Below are 15,436 nucleotides of genomic sequence, written 5' to 3'. Positions count from 1 at the left end.
GCTTTTCTTGTGCCTCAGCCTCCCAAGTAACTAGGATTATAAGTATGCCCCACCATGCCTGGCTGATTTTTGTATTTTTAGTAGATACGAGTTTCACCATGTTGGCCAGGCTGGTCTCGAACTCCTGGCCTCAACTGATCCGCCCACCTTGGCCTCCGAAAGTGTTGGGATTACAGGCATGAGGCACCATGCCTGGCCTAGAAAACCCTTTATCTGGAGCTTTAACTATTCAAGATCAGAAAGGATATGCTAACTTTTTAGTAAAAATTCAACTCAAAAATGGGTATTTTCCTCAAAACCTGCCCTTATGACCTGCAGATCCTGTGCCCCAGAAACCATAGGATGTCTCAATTCCTATGCAGGCAAAGGAGGGGAGCTTCACACTCGGCAGACCTCATAGCTGTTACACCAAGTGGGTACCTCTTTACATCTTATGGTATTTCTCCCAAAAAATGCTGAAAATACTGTTCTTTGGTAGATATATTTAAAACATACATTTCTCAAATTCAGATAGCTCTTTTACTATCTCTAATATTTCTATTCCTTTATTTGATTTTTTTTCATTTTTTTACTCCTGATTCAAGAGTCTAGATTCCATTGCCATATTACTATGATGAAGATGAATCTGGTTTATTCATAATTAAAAATTTGTATTTGTTCAGAATTATTCTAAGTTTTTGTTTGTTTGTTTGTTTGTTTTTTGAGACAAAGTCTTGCTCCTGTTCCCCAGGCTGGAGTGCAATGGCACGATCTCGGCTCACTGCAACCTTCGCCTCCTGGGTTCAAGCAATTCTCCTTCCTCAGCCTCCTGAGTAGCTGGAGTTACAGGCACCTGCTACCACACCCGACTAATTTTTGTATTTTTAGTAGAGATGAGGTTTCACCATGTTGGCCAGGCTGGTCTCAGACTCCTGACCTCAGGTGATTCGCCCGCCTTGGCCTCCCAAAGTGCTGGGATTACAGGCATGAGCCACCACGCCTGGCCAAGGATACAGTTCTTAAAACTGAATCAGAACCATTTCTGGTAGCAGCCAGCTACAAAGGAATCAAATGTATGAGATTGAAGCCACTTCAAATTCTCAACATGTTAAGTGCTTGAGATAGAGAAGGGCTGTTTTCACCCCAGGCCCCCACCCCCAACATCTGTCAGCTTGGTGGGGAAGAAATAGGCACTAGGATATTGTTCCTTTTTGTTTGTTTTACAGACGGTCTTGCTCTGTCACCAGGTTGGAGTGCAGCGGTGCCATCATGGCTCACCGCTGCCTCAAACTCCTGGGCTGAAGCAATCCTCCCACCTCAGCTTCCCAAAAGGTTAGGATTACAGGCATGAGCCACTGTGCCCATCCAGGCATTGATCCTTAAGTCCACAGCAAAACACCACGATGTAGACAAAAGCTTGTTCCCCCTTCTGTGTACAGACACTGGTGAGAGAAACTGACAACAGTGAGGTATTAACTCCAGAGAGGAACTGGTAACTGATTTGTTAACTTGAGAAGGGAGCTGACATCACTAGTGTTTTACTTCAGAGCAACTGAAACCACTGAAGTGAAATTCCAGGGGAACTACTATTACTGAGATGTTACTTCAGAGGGACTGAGATCACTGAAATGAAACCTCAGATTAGCCCAGGTAACCGAGGTGTTAACTTTAGAGGCGTTGTCCATTCCCTGAGGTGGTGTTTCCGATAGATGAAATAACTAAGGTGTTACTTCAGAGAAGACAAGAGTGTAACTGTTTCTTTGGAGAAGAGCTGAGATCACTGAGGTGTCACTTCAGAAAGAGAGACAATCTGTGTTACTTCAGAGGATCTGAGTACACTGAGGTGTTTCATCAGAGAGGAGGTGAGATCACTGGGTGTTACTTCTGAAAGGAACAGACATCACTAATGGGTACTGCAGAGTGGCTCTGACCACTGAGGTTTACTTCAGAGGAGCTGAAATAATGTAAATGGGATCACTAAGGTAATACTTTAGAGATCATTGAGGTAATTCTTCAGAGAAGCTGAGATCACAGAGGTGTCTCTTCAGAGAAGTTGAAATCACTAACGTGAAACTCCAGAATGGAGGTCACTGCTAGTTCATAAAGGAAGTGAAATCACTATATTGTGCCATCAGAAAGATGAGAATGCTGAGATGTTACTTAGGAGCTGAGATCACTGAGGTTCTGCTTCAGAGAAAAGCTGGTATCAATGAGGTGTTACTTAAGGGAGGAGCTGAGATTACTGAGGTATTATTCAGGACCACGATGATATCCCTCAGGTGTTAGAAGCTGAGATCCCAGAGATGTTACTTAACAGAGGCTGAGACTGCTGATGTGATTCTTCAGAAAGGAAATGAGATCACTAAGCTGTTACTTTAGAAAGGAGATGAAACAAATCCAGTTGTTTACTGGAGTTGAGATCACACAGGTGTTACTTCAGAGGTGGCTGAAATCACTAAGGTGATTCTTTAGAGAAAGGTTGAGATCACCAGGGGTGATGCTTTAAAAAGAGGTTACTTTAGGGAAAAGCTATGACCACTAAGATGTTACTTCAGAATGGAGCTGAGATCACTGAGGTAATAGTCCAAAGAGGAACTGAGATTACTGAGTTGTTACTTCAGAGCGAAGAGATCACTCAGGTTCCTAGATGAGATCACTGAGGTGAAAGTCCAGAAACCTGAGATCACATCAATGTTAATTTAGAGAGAAAATGAGAACACTGTGGTGCTATCCTAAATCTTCTGTGAAGGGAAGCTGCCAACCCGTGTCAGTTGAGTCCGTAGCTGGCATGTGACTCAGTAGTAGCTGCTCAGTGCCCACTACTATTCAGGCCCCAATTTCTTTTTTTTTTTTTTTTTTTGAGACGGAGTCTCGCTCTGTCGCCCGGCCTGGAGTGCAGTGGCCGGATCTTAGCTCACTGCAAGCTCTGCCTCCCGGGTTTACGCCATTCTCCTGCCTCAGCCTCCCGAGTAGCTGTCAGGCCCCAATTTCTAATCATTAAAGACAAAGTCATATTCCAATTAAGAGGAGAATAATTCAGTTAAATTCAATACACAGGGACATTTGTTTAGAAAGACTGTGTATCACAGGACAAGTTACACAGTACAAGTTATTCTGGATTCCAGTGACCTAGGGTTTTCAGGGAAATCCTTCCAAAAAGTATAGTTTGTTTTCCTGCCTTCTTAAAGTGAGCTTAATATCATTCTGCCTGTTCTTGCTGTGTCAGGCTGCCATTGATCCACTGGCGAGAATGCAGGCTTAGGTGTCCATGGAGCCAGAAAGTGGGCTTCAAAGCCCTTCTTTCTGAAGAGGATTCCCAGGCCATGTATTCTTGCCACTCACTTCCTTCTCTCCAAGGAGAAAGGTGGCACATGACCTACTGGAACATATGGGCTATCTACCTTTTTGGAATATAATATCAAAGGCCAGGGCCCTGAACTTTCATGCTGATAGCAGCCTTCTCAACCATTATCTGCTGCCTCTAATTTGTTGGCAGCATTCCACCTTTATTTTGGATTTGTTTTATTCAGAAGTCTGTATGTTTTAGGTATTTAAATACTTCTCTTCGGCTGGGCACAATGGCTCACACCTGTAATCCCAGCACTTTGGGAGGCTGAGGTGGGCAGATCGCTTGAGCCCAGGACTTTAAGACCAGCCAGACCAACACAGTGAAAATGCTTCTCTAAAAAAAAAAAACAAAAAATTAGCTGGGTGTGATGGTTTGCGCCTGTAGTCCCAGATATGCAGGAGGCTAAGGTGGGAGGATTGATTGAAGCTGGGAGTTCAAGACTAGTGAGCTGTGATCATACTACTGCACTCTAGCCTGGACAACAGAGCGAGACCTTGTCACAAAAAATATATACATATTTCTTTTAAAATTGTTTCTCCTAACAGCTACTAAGAATTTGAAACGGTTCTCTTCAAATTTTCTATTATTTTGGAAAACATTTTAGTCTGCCTGGAATTTATTTCTGTGTATAATCTGACGCTTTCCAATAAAAAAGTAGTGACTGGAACAAGTATTTGCAGTGAAGAAAGATCAATAACTTTGGCAAAAAGATCAATAACTTTGGCATAAAGATCTACAAATCAGTGATCATGGGACATGAAGAGAACACTCCAAAGAAGAGAATATACAACCATGGAAGCCTGGAAAAGGCTCAAGTGTGCCAATCCCAAAACAAATAACATGCTACCTACCCACTAATCAGTAAAGATTATCCTGTAATGACCAGGTATGAGAAGATGTGTGCTTTCATGCATTGTTGATGATGTTATCAATTAATATAATCCTTTTTCCCTGGAATTTCTCTGGGCCATAAAGTGGCTTCTTACCTGGGGAAACCCCACCCCCGATATTCAACGTGGGTTCTTTTTTTTTTTTTTTTTTTTGAGATGGAGTCTCGCTCTGTCGCCCAGGCTGGAGTGCAGTGGCCAGATCTCAGCTCACTGCAAGCTCTGCCTCCCGGGTTTATGCCATTCTCCTGCCTCAGCATCCCGAGTAGCTGGGACTACAGGAGCCCGCAACCTCGCCCGGCTAGTTTTTTGTATTTTTTAGTAGAGACGGGGTTTCACCGTGTTAGCCAGGCTGGTCTCGATCTCCTGACCTCGTGATCCGCCTGTCTCGGCCTCCCAAAGTGCTGGGATTACAGGCTTGAGCCACTGCGCCCGGCCCAACGTGGGTTCTTTTCTATTTCCCTAAGTGTCAGCTGGTCTGAGAAATAAAGGGAAAGAGTACGAGAGAGAAATTTTAAAGCTGGGTGTCTGGGGGAGACAGCACATGTCAGCAGGTTCCTTGATGCCCCCTGAGCCGTAAAACTGCAAGTTTTTATTAGCAATTTTCAAAGGGGAGGGAGTGCACAAATAGGGTGTGGGTCACAGAGGTCACATGCTTTAAGGGCAATAAAAGATCACAAGGCAGGAGGTCAGGGCGAGATCACAAGGTCAGGGCGAAACTAGAATCACTAATGAACTTCCATGTCCCACTGTGCATGCATTGTCATTGATAAACAAGGTTCAAGAGCAGAGAACCAGTCTGACTGTCATTCGCCAGGCGGGAATTTCCTAATCCTAGCGAGCCTGGGGGTGCTGCAGGAGACTAGGGCGTGTTTCATCCCTATCTACATCTGCATAAGGCAGACACCCCCAGAGCGGCCATTTCAGAGGCCCCACCCTGGGAATGCATTCTTTTCCCAGGGCTGTTAATTAATATTCCTTACTGGGGAAAGAATTCAGCAATACTTCTCTTACCCGTTTTCAGTAATAAGAGAAATATGCCTCTGTCCTGCCCGGCCCACAGACAGACTTTAAAGTTACCTCCCTTGTTCCCTGAGAAATCGCTGTGATCCTGTTCTTAAGGTGCCCAGATTTCACATTGTTCAAACACACATGCCTTACAAACAATTTGTGCAGTTAATGCAGTCATCACAGGGTCCTGAGGCATACATCCTCTGCTTATGAAGATGACAGGATTAAGAGATTAAAGACAGGCATAGGAAATCACAAGAGTATTTACTGGGGAAGTGATAAATGTCCGTGAAATCTTCACAATTTATATTCTTCTGCCATGGCTTCAGCTGGTCCCTCCGTTTGGGGTCCCTGACTTCCTGCAACAGCTTCTGCTGTGGCTATCCCATGTCTGGTGTGAGGAGACAGTGGTATGACTCATCCCTTCTCTGGAGGAAGATGACAGCACACTGGGCTTGGCATGTGCCAGGCAGCCCTGAGGCATCCCTGAGGGAGAGGGGGCATTCCCAGAAAACAGGCTGGGAAATCTCTGGCCACCAACAGTCACTCAGTATACGGAGGGGCTGGTGATAGAGGCTGGGAGTGTCTTGTCTAGGAGTTGGACTTGCCCTGGAGTGGGGGAAACTTTTGGGTGGTAGTAGTGTGTATTAGGGTTCTCTAGAGGGACAGAACTAATAGAATACACACACACACACACACACACACACATATATATATATGGAAGAACTTGGAAGTCTGATGTTCCAGGGCAGGAAGTGTCCAGCATGGAAGAAAGATGTAGGCTGGGAGGCTAGGCCAGTCTCTCCTTTTCATGTTTTTCTGCTTGCTTTATATTCACTGGTATCTGATTAGATGGTTCCCACCAGATTAAGGGTGAGTATGCCTTCCCCAGCCCACTGACTCGAATGTTGATATCCTTTGGCAACACCCTTGCATACACACCCAGGATCAATACTTTGCATTCTTCAATCCAATCAAGTTGACACTCAGTATTAACCATCTCAAGTCCACCCCTTGTCAACTTGAACCCATACACATCTCCTGAGATCATACATAATCTTCAAATAAAGACAATAATAAGGTTATAATTACGCCTAAAATACAACTATCTTTTGTACAACTGGAAACAAACCAATCCCCAACCCAAATACTATTACATAAAGTTAATGTTTAAATGCTGACATGAAGTCAATAAATCTTACGTCACATGATAAAGGAAAATGAAATAAAATGAAGATATTCTTAGTACAAGTGTATACATGCACAAACATGTTTGGTTTTTTTTCTGAGATGGAGTCTTGGTCAGTTGCCCAGGCTGGAGTACAGTGGTGCAATCTCAGCTCACTGCAAGCTCCGCCTCCCGGGTTTATGCCATTCTCCGGCCTCAGCCTCCCGAGTAGCTGGGACTACAGGCACCCACCACCACGTCTGGCTAATTTTTTGTATTTTTAGTAGAGACGGGGTTTCACTGTGTTAGCCAGGATATTCTCAATCTCCTGACCTTGTGATCCGCCCACCCTGGCCTCCCAAAGTGCTGGGATTACAGACGTGAGCCACTGCGTCTGGCCAACACAAACAAGTTTTTAACAAAAGAAGGAAAAATACTCATGACAATTACAGTCCCCATTTCTGCAGCTGGTCACATGGTTGTAGCTGATATTGATCACTACTTTCTTCTACTGCCCATTCTGTATTTCCTTTGCCTTCAGCAGGCACCTCCACAGACCATGGTTTTTTTCCTGGTGGAGTGACCTAAACCTTCATTCCTGAAGGGTCTGGGCCATTTGTAGTCCTGCCTGGATTGGGCTGTTATAGATTCCTACTGACCTTAATCACAGGGCATGGTAATATTAAGAGATGCCCCAATGGATCGCCTGTGTTCCACACATACTGTTCCATACCTCCGTTGTGGAGCAGATTGATTTCATCTTGATAGTCCAGGTCAAGCACCCCAGGCAACACTGTAACTCCCTCTTAGCTTGTTGACTTAAAGGTAGGAGGAGCCCAAAGTGTCCAGGTGGGAATCTGAACTTCCAGTTTAATGGGATCATTGTTGTGTCTCTTGGTAGCAGCATTCCTCTCTCTGAAACTAAGACCTCAGACCTCTAGGCCAGCAGAATGTAATGTCACGGGAACACAAAGCAAAAATTTTGCTAGTGGATCAGTAGGGGTGATGGTGAGTGGTGCCACTTCCACTTCCACCCCTCGATTCCTGGACCCGTGAATCCTGGCTATGGGAGAAACAGTACCATATATTGGACACTGATTCAGAGCATACACGGCCTTCTGGAGAACTTTGCCCCAGCCTTGCAAAGTAGTGTCACCTAGTTGGCATTGTAATTGTGACTTCAAAAGGCCATTCCACCGTTCTAGCAATCCACCTGCTTCAGGGTGATGGCGAACATGGTAAAACCAGTGAATTCCATGAGAATGAACCCACTACTACACTTCTTTAGCCATAAAGTGAGTGCCTTGGTCAGAGGCAATGGTGTGTGGAATACCATAACGGTGGATGATGAGGCATTCCATAGGTCCACAGATGGTAGTCTTGGCAGAAGCATTGCCTGCAGGATAGGCAGACCCATATCCAGAGTGTCTATTCCAGTGAGGACAAACCTCTGCCCTTTCCATGATGGAAGAGGTCCAGTAAATCAACCTGCCACCAGGTAGGTGACTGATCACCCCGAGGAATGATGGTGTCATATTGAGAGCTCAGCATTGGTCTCTGTTGATGGCAAATTGGGCACTCAGCAGTGGCTGTAGCCGAATCAGCCTTGGTAAGTGGAAGTCCGTGTTGCTGAACCCATGAGTAACCTCCATCCTGGCCACCATGGCCACTTTGTTCATGGGCCCATTGGGCAATGACAGGGGTGGCTGGGGAAAGAGGCTGAGTGGTGTCCACAGAATGGGTCATCCTATCCACTTGATTATGAAACTCCTCTGCTGAGGTCACCCATTGGTGAGCACTCACATGAGACACAAATATCTTCACAGTTTTTGACCACTCAGAGAGGTCCACCCACATACCTCTTCCCCAAATTTCTTTGTCACCAATTTTCCAATCATGCTTCTTCCAAGTCCCTGACCATCCAGCCAAACCATTGGCTACAGCCCATGAATCAGTATATAATCACACATCTGCCCATTTCTCCTTCCATGCAAAGCACACAACCAGGTGCACTGCTCAGAGTTCTGCCCACTGGGAAGATTTCCCTTCACCGCTGTCTTCCAAGGATGTCTTAGAAAGGGGCAGTAGTGCTGCAGCTGTCCACTTTCAGGTGGTGTCTGCATATCGTGCAGAACCATCTATGAACCAGGGCCTCGTCTTCTCTTCCTCTGTCAACTGATCATGGAGAACTCCCCATAAGGCCATCAGTGCAGGCTGGGGGAGAGAAGGCAGGGGGGGCAGGAGTGGAGTCATGGGCATTTGAGCCACTTCCTCATGTAACTTACTTGTGCCTTCAGGGCCTACTTGAGCCCGATCATGTACATACCACTTTCATTTGATGATGGAATGCTGCTGTGCATGACCCACTTTATGGCTAGATGGGTCAGAAAGCACCCAGTTCAAGAAAGACAGTTCAGGTCACATGGTGACTTGATGAGCCATAGTCAAACATACAGTTTCCACCGAAGTCCAGTAACAGGACAAGAGCTGTCTCTCAAAAGGAGAGTAGCTATCTGCAGAAGATGGCAGGGCCTTGCTCCAAAATCCTAGAGGCCTCTGCTGTGATTCACCTGTGGGGGTCTGCCAAAGGCTCCAAACAGCATCCCTATCTGCCACTGACACCTCAAGCACCATTGGATCTGCTGGGTCATATGGCCCAAGTGGCAGAGCAGCTTGCACAGCAGCCTGGACCTGTTGCAGAGCCTTCTCCTGTTCTGGACCCCACTCAAAACTGGCAGCCTTTTGGGTCACTCGATAAATGGGCTGGGGTAACACACCCAAATGAGGAATGTGTTGCCTCCAAAATCCAAATAACCCCACTAGGCATTATGCTTCTTTCTTGGTTGTAGGAGGGGCCAAATGCAGCTTCCTTCACCTTAGAAGGAATATCTCAACAGGCCCCACACCAGAGACCCCTAGAAATTTTACCGAGGTAGAAAGTCCCTGAATTTTAGTCAGATTTGTTTTGCATCCTCTGGCATGCAAATGTCTCACCAGTAAGTCCAGTGTGTTTGCTACTTCTTACTCACTGGATCCAGTCAGCATAATGTCATCAATGTAAAGGACCAGTGTGACATCTTGCAGAAGCAAAAAGTGATCAAGCTCTCTCTAAATAAGGTTACGACGCAAAGCTGGAGAGTTAATACACCCGAGGTAAGATAGTAAAGGTATATTGCTGGCCTGGCCAGCTGAAGACAAATTGCTTCTGGTGGGCCTTATGGACAGGAATGGAGAAAAAGGCATTTGCCAAGTCAATGGTTGCATACCAGGTACCAGGATGCCGAGACCAGCTTGGTTGGGGAGACCCTAACCCAGCGGTGCTAGAGGAATTAAAGACATACACACACAAATACAGAGGCATGAAGTGAGAAATCAGGGGTCTCACAGCTTTCACAGCTGACAGCCCCGAACAGAGATTTACCCACATATTTATTAACAGCAAACCAGTAATTAGCATTGTTTCTATAGATATTAGATTAACTAAAAGGACCCCTTATGGGAAACAAAGGGATGGGTCTGGCTAGTTATCTGCAGCAGGAGCATGTCCTCAAGGCACAGATCGCTTGTGCTATTGTTTGTGGCTTAAGAACACCTTTAAGCGGTTTTCCCGCCCTGGGTGGGTCAGGTGTTCCTTGCCTTCATTCCAGTAAACCCACAACCTTCCAGTGTGGCGTTATGGCCATCATGAAAATGTCACAGTGCTGCAGAGATGTTGTTTATGGCAGTTTTGGGGCCAGTTTGTGGCCAGATTTTGGGGGGCCTGTTCCCAACACCAGGAGGTTGTTGATTTGCACCAGCAATGAAACCGCACCTGGTACGGCAGCTGCAAGTGGAGTCACCACTTGGTTTAGCCCACGATAATCCATGAGTGTCATTCTCCAAGATCCAGCTGTCTTCTGCACAGGCCAAACGGGCAAGTTGATGGGGAGGCGGTGGGAGTCACCACCCCTGCGTCCTTCAAGTCCTTGATAGTGGTACTAATCTCCACATTCCGTCCAGAGATTCAATAGTTTCTGATTTACTACTTTTCTCAGTACAGGCAGCTCTAATGGCTTCCATTTGGCATTTCCAACCATAATAGTCTTTACCAGTCAGGGAGCCAATGTAGGGGTTCTGCCAGCTGCTAAGTATGTCTATGCCAATTATGCATCCTGGCACTGGGAAAATGACCACAGGATGAGTCTGGGGACCCACTGGACCCACTGTAAGTTGGACCTGAGCTAAAACTCCATTAATTACCTGACCTCTGCCTCCTGACCTCAGGTGATCCACCCACCTTGGCCTATCAAAGTGCTAGGATTACAGGCATGAGCCACCCTGCCTGGCCATTGTTTTCTTTCTTTTTTTCTTTTTTCTTTTTTTTTTTTTTTTTTTTTTGAGGCGGAGTCTCGCTCTGTTGCCCAGGCTGGAGTGCAATGGCACAATCTTGACTCACTGCAAGCTCCGCCTCCTGGGTTCACGCCATTCTCCTGCCTCAGTCTCCCGAGTAGCTGGGACTACAGGCACCCACCACCCACCACTCCTGGATAATTTTTTGTATTTTTAGTAGAGACAGGTTTTCACCGTGTTATCCAGGATGGTCTTGATCTCTTGACCTCATGATCTGCCCGCTTCGGCCTCCCAAAGTGCTGGGATTACAGGCATGAGCCCCCGCACCTGGTCCAGCCATCATTTTCTTTCATCACCTTGTCCACTGAACTTAGGAGCAACCAACCAGCTTCATCATGTTCCTTGGTTCTCCACATATAGTCAAAGGTATTATGTATAGAGTTACCAAACTCCTTGCCTCTCATGAGCCGTGAATCAGGAGCGTCAAATGCATTTATTTTGCATAACTCTCTAAACAGTTTACGCCAAGGACTATCAGTGTTCTCCATACTATTAGAAGTAGAGTCCTTAACATTTTGGGGTTTAATCATATTAACCAGCCAAATCCAGAAACCCCAAAACCAACAAAAGAACTCCATCCTTAATATTCTGTTCCTCCAGAACCACTCCTGGTAGCAAAATCTGTATTAGTCAGAGTTATCCAGAGGGACAGAACTAATGGAATAGATATATAAAGGGGAGTATTAACTTACACAATCACAATTTCCCACAATAGGCTGTCTGCAAGCTTGAGGAGTAAGGAGAGCCTGTCCGAGTCTCAAAACTGAAGAACCTGGAGTGAGATGTTGGAGGGCAGGAAGCATCCAGCATGGGAGAAAGATGTAGGCTGGGAGGCTAGGCCAGTCTTGGCTTTTCATGTTTCTCCAGTATTAACCATCACACCTATAAATTTCCCCAGCCTGTAAGCAGCTGTGGGCTCTGGAATTAAGCTCATCCCCCATCTCTACAGGTTTTTGCAATATACCTGTGTTGTTGTTGAGCTACAATCTCTCTCTCTCTGTCTCTCTCTCTCTGTGTGTGTATGTGCGTGTGTGATTCTTTAACCCTCGCCTTCCCTTCAAAACCTAACATTTTGATGCCAAAACCCAGGATGGGGATTGGGTTCTAAATGGGTAAATCTTTTCTTGCAACCTGGAAAGCAGCAAGCAGCAAAAACCAGACCCGGGCCTGCTTCCAGATCCTGAGTGGACTCCCTATTCCCAGTCCTGTTCCTTTATTCTCTCTTCTTCTCTGGCTGACTTCCAGATCCTGATCAAACTCTTCATCCTCTTTTTGCTTCCTTCCCCTTTCCAGGCAGCTCCAGCAAGTATCAATCCCATTGCTGGATATCACATCCAATACCCATCTCCAATTAGTGGGTGAGTCTCCCTTTTTTTCCTTTCTGGATTCCTCTCATATTTCTGGGGGTTCACCAGAAAATTCCAGCACTGGGTAAGAGGTCTCCCTGGTCACCAGGTGACTGTGGCCTGCCCTCTGAGGGGACGCCATCAGAACACTCACCACTCTGGCCACTGCAGCCTCTGGGGGACTGCAAAGAGCTGTAGGGACGTCCTGGCTCTCCTATGTCCCTTCTCCCAGGAGGAATCGGGGTACTTACTCCCCTCCAGGGTATTCACTTCCCTCTGGGGTACTTCCATCCTCTAAATTTCTCACCCTCTGGCCAGCAGTATGGGGAGAGACTCCTGAAAACCTCTTCAAGACACCACTCGGATGCTTCATCCAGAACCTCCAAGCCCAGGGCTTGGCAAACTGCATTAAAACTGAATGCCTTGCTGGTTGAGCTCAGTGACTCATGCCTGTAATCTCAGCACTTTGGGAGGCCAAGGTGGGCAGATCACAAGGTCAGGAATTCAAGACCAGCCTGGCCAATATGGTGGAACCCTGTCTCTACTAAAAATACAAAAATTAGCCGAGTATGGTGGCAGGCACCTGTAATCCCAGCTACTTGGGAGGCTGAGGCAGGAGAATCACTTGAACCCACCTTCTGCAAGGAGGTGGAGCTTTCAGTGAGCCGAGATTGTACCACTGCACTCCAGCCTGGGCAACAGAGTGAGACTCAGTCTCGAAACAAAAACAAAAAACTGAACACTTTACTTTCCTCTGTACTTTCCCCTGTAATGTTGCCTAGTCCCCGTGTAAACTGGACAATAATAGTCAATACCAAAAACCAAAACATTCAATTTCCAAATCTAACATAATCTAAAAGACTTCCTCCAACAAAATCATAAATGATCTGAGGTGCTTTGCTGATCTGTGTTCCTGGCTCACTCTCTCTCTCTGCCAATCCCGTTCATCTTTTCAAATCTTCCTCCTCAACAAAAAACCCGCAAAAACGCCTTCTCCTCCAGACGAGCCTTCTTCCTCTAATTTCAACCTGGCTAACAAACTAGGCACATGCCCAGCCCCCTTCCACCAAAAACCAGGCACACGGTCAAAGGCCCTCCAAAGTTCTCCCTTTGCAGGAGGTCACAGGGACCAAAGGCATAATCTGAGTTCAACTTCTCTCAGCTTAAAAAGAGACTCAGCTCCTTTTGCACAGATCCCACCTCCTTCCTCAAAGAATTTCTGTATGTCACTCAATTTCATGACCTTATCTGGCATGTCATATATGTCATCCTCTCCTGCACCCTCACCCCTGAGGACAGGGAATGCATCTGGATAGCTGCCCAGACCCACGTAGACACCCTCCACCAAAAAAATGCTGCTCATAACCCAGTATGGACCCTAACTATCCCCAGAACTGACCCCAGTTGGGATTATCAGGCAACTTCTGCAGACAGATAGAAATAAGGCCATATGATATGCCTCCTAGCTGGCATAAATAAAGCCATTCCTGGCCAGGCATGCTGGCTCACACCTGTAATCCCAGCACTTTGGGAGGCCAAGGCAGGCAGATCACCTGAGGTCAGGAGTTCAAGACCAGCCTGACCAACATGGAGAAACTCCGTCTGTACTTAAAAAAAAAAAAAAAAATTAGCCAGGCACGGTGGCATATGCTTGTATAAAGGGGATTAACTTACACAATCATAAGGTCCCACAATAGACTGTCTGCAAGCTTGAGAAGCAAGGAGAGCCAGTCCGAGTCTCAGCTAGTTGGGAGGCAGAGGTTGTGGTGAGCCGAGATCATGCCATTGCACTCCAGCCTGGGCAAAAAGAGCGAAACTCTGTCTCAAAAATAAATAAAGCCATTCCTGCTCTTTTCTTCTGCCTTTCAGAGGCCATACCTAAATATGCCACACCTAAATATGCCACCTTGAACCCTAATGCCAATAAGGGAAGAATCTACCTCCATTTACACTTCATTTTCCAGTCAGCTCCAGACATTCTAATGAAACTTTAAAAACTGGAGAATAGCCCTCAAACCTCCCAAAGAGACTTAATCAAAGTGGCCTTTAAGGTCTTTAACAATAGAGAGGAAAAGTTAAAAAGAGACAAGGCTAAATGCCAGATGTTGGCAGCTGCCATTCAACAGAGTTCCCAACATGTACAGAAATCCTCAACCCTGCAACAAACTCCACCAGAAGCCTGTTTTAAGTGCAGCCAACAGAGCCACTGGGCAAAGGCCTACTCTCAAAACCTTGCCCCATCTGTGGCATCAAGGAACACTGGAAGTGGGACTGTGTTCAGCAAAGCTCCTCATCTGCTTCACCACCTGTAACCGAAGACTGATGGGGCCAGGGGCCCGCCACCCCAGCTGCCATCACCACCTCAGAACCCAGGGTCAGTCTCTGGTAAGCCCATGTCTTTCCTATTGGATACAGGGACTAGTTACTCTGTCTTATTAGAATATTCCAGACCCCTCCTCAGTTCTTCTATCTCTATTGTGGGAGTTGATGGAATCCCCTCTAGGCACAAACAGACTGGTCTTCTATTATGCAACCTATTCAACACCCCCTTCACCCACTCCTTCCTGGTTATCCCTCAGTGCCCCACTCCTATCTTGGGGCGGGACATACTAAGTAAATCCCAGGCCTCCATACAATCTGCCTCCTGCAATTCCGCTCCTTTTATTTTACTCTGCCACTCAGACGCTTCCTTCTCCCCCTCATTCTCATTATCCAGCCTCTTACCTTCTGTTAATCCTGAAATTTGGAACATTTTTAAACCCACAATAGCCACACATCACATCCCAGGTAAATAACCCTCCAAAAGCACTCTGTTTTCCATCATCAGTCTCAATATCCCCTAACCCAGGCAGCCTCAGGGGCCTCAGACCTATTATCTGTAAACTTTTACAAGCTCAAATTCTCAAGATCCTACCACTTGGTCCAGGATCTCTGAGTTGTTAACCAGGTGGTAATACCAGTGCATCCAACACTCCACTCTCATTTTGCATATGCCACTCTCCCATAGTCCCTCTTCTACCACACACTTCTCTGTATTGGATTTAAAGGACACCTTTTTCACTATTCCCTTAAATTCGGCTTCCCAAAGTATTTTTGCTTTCACTTGGTCAGATCCTAATACCCACACGTCCACCCAACTAACGTGGACCATACTCCCACCAGGGTTCCGGGACAGCCCCCACCGATTCAGACAGGCCCTCACCAAGGACCTAGCTGAACTTCCCATTGCTCCTAGCACCCTCCCCCAATAAGTCAATGACCTACTTCCCTGTAGCCCCTCCCTTAACCAGTCTGTCCAACACACCAC

At 46.3% G+C, this 15,436-nt stretch overlaps 2 long non-coding RNA genes across 4 annotated transcripts in view; one reads left to right on the top strand and one right to left on the bottom strand.

Moving 5' to 3' along the window:
• Positions 1–15,436, bottom strand: part of LOC108587419 — a 34,356-nt gene that overhangs the window by 7,688 nt on the left and 11,232 nt on the right. The gene's annotated exons all lie outside the window — the stretch shown is intronic.
• LOC103887217 lies at positions 896–4,211 on the top strand. Its single transcript, XR_651225.4, has 2 exons — positions 896–2,226; positions 3,874–4,211. It is a non-coding gene; the product is annotated as an uncharacterized LOC103887217 (long non-coding RNA).

This window comes from Papio anubis, chromosome 8, assembly GCF_008728515.1.
Source record: "Papio anubis isolate 15944 chromosome 8, Panubis1.0, whole genome shotgun sequence".
Lineage (NCBI taxonomy): Eukaryota > Metazoa > Chordata > Mammalia > Primates > Cercopithecidae > Papio > Papio anubis.
This window is presented reverse-complemented; position numbering and strand designations above follow the sequence as displayed.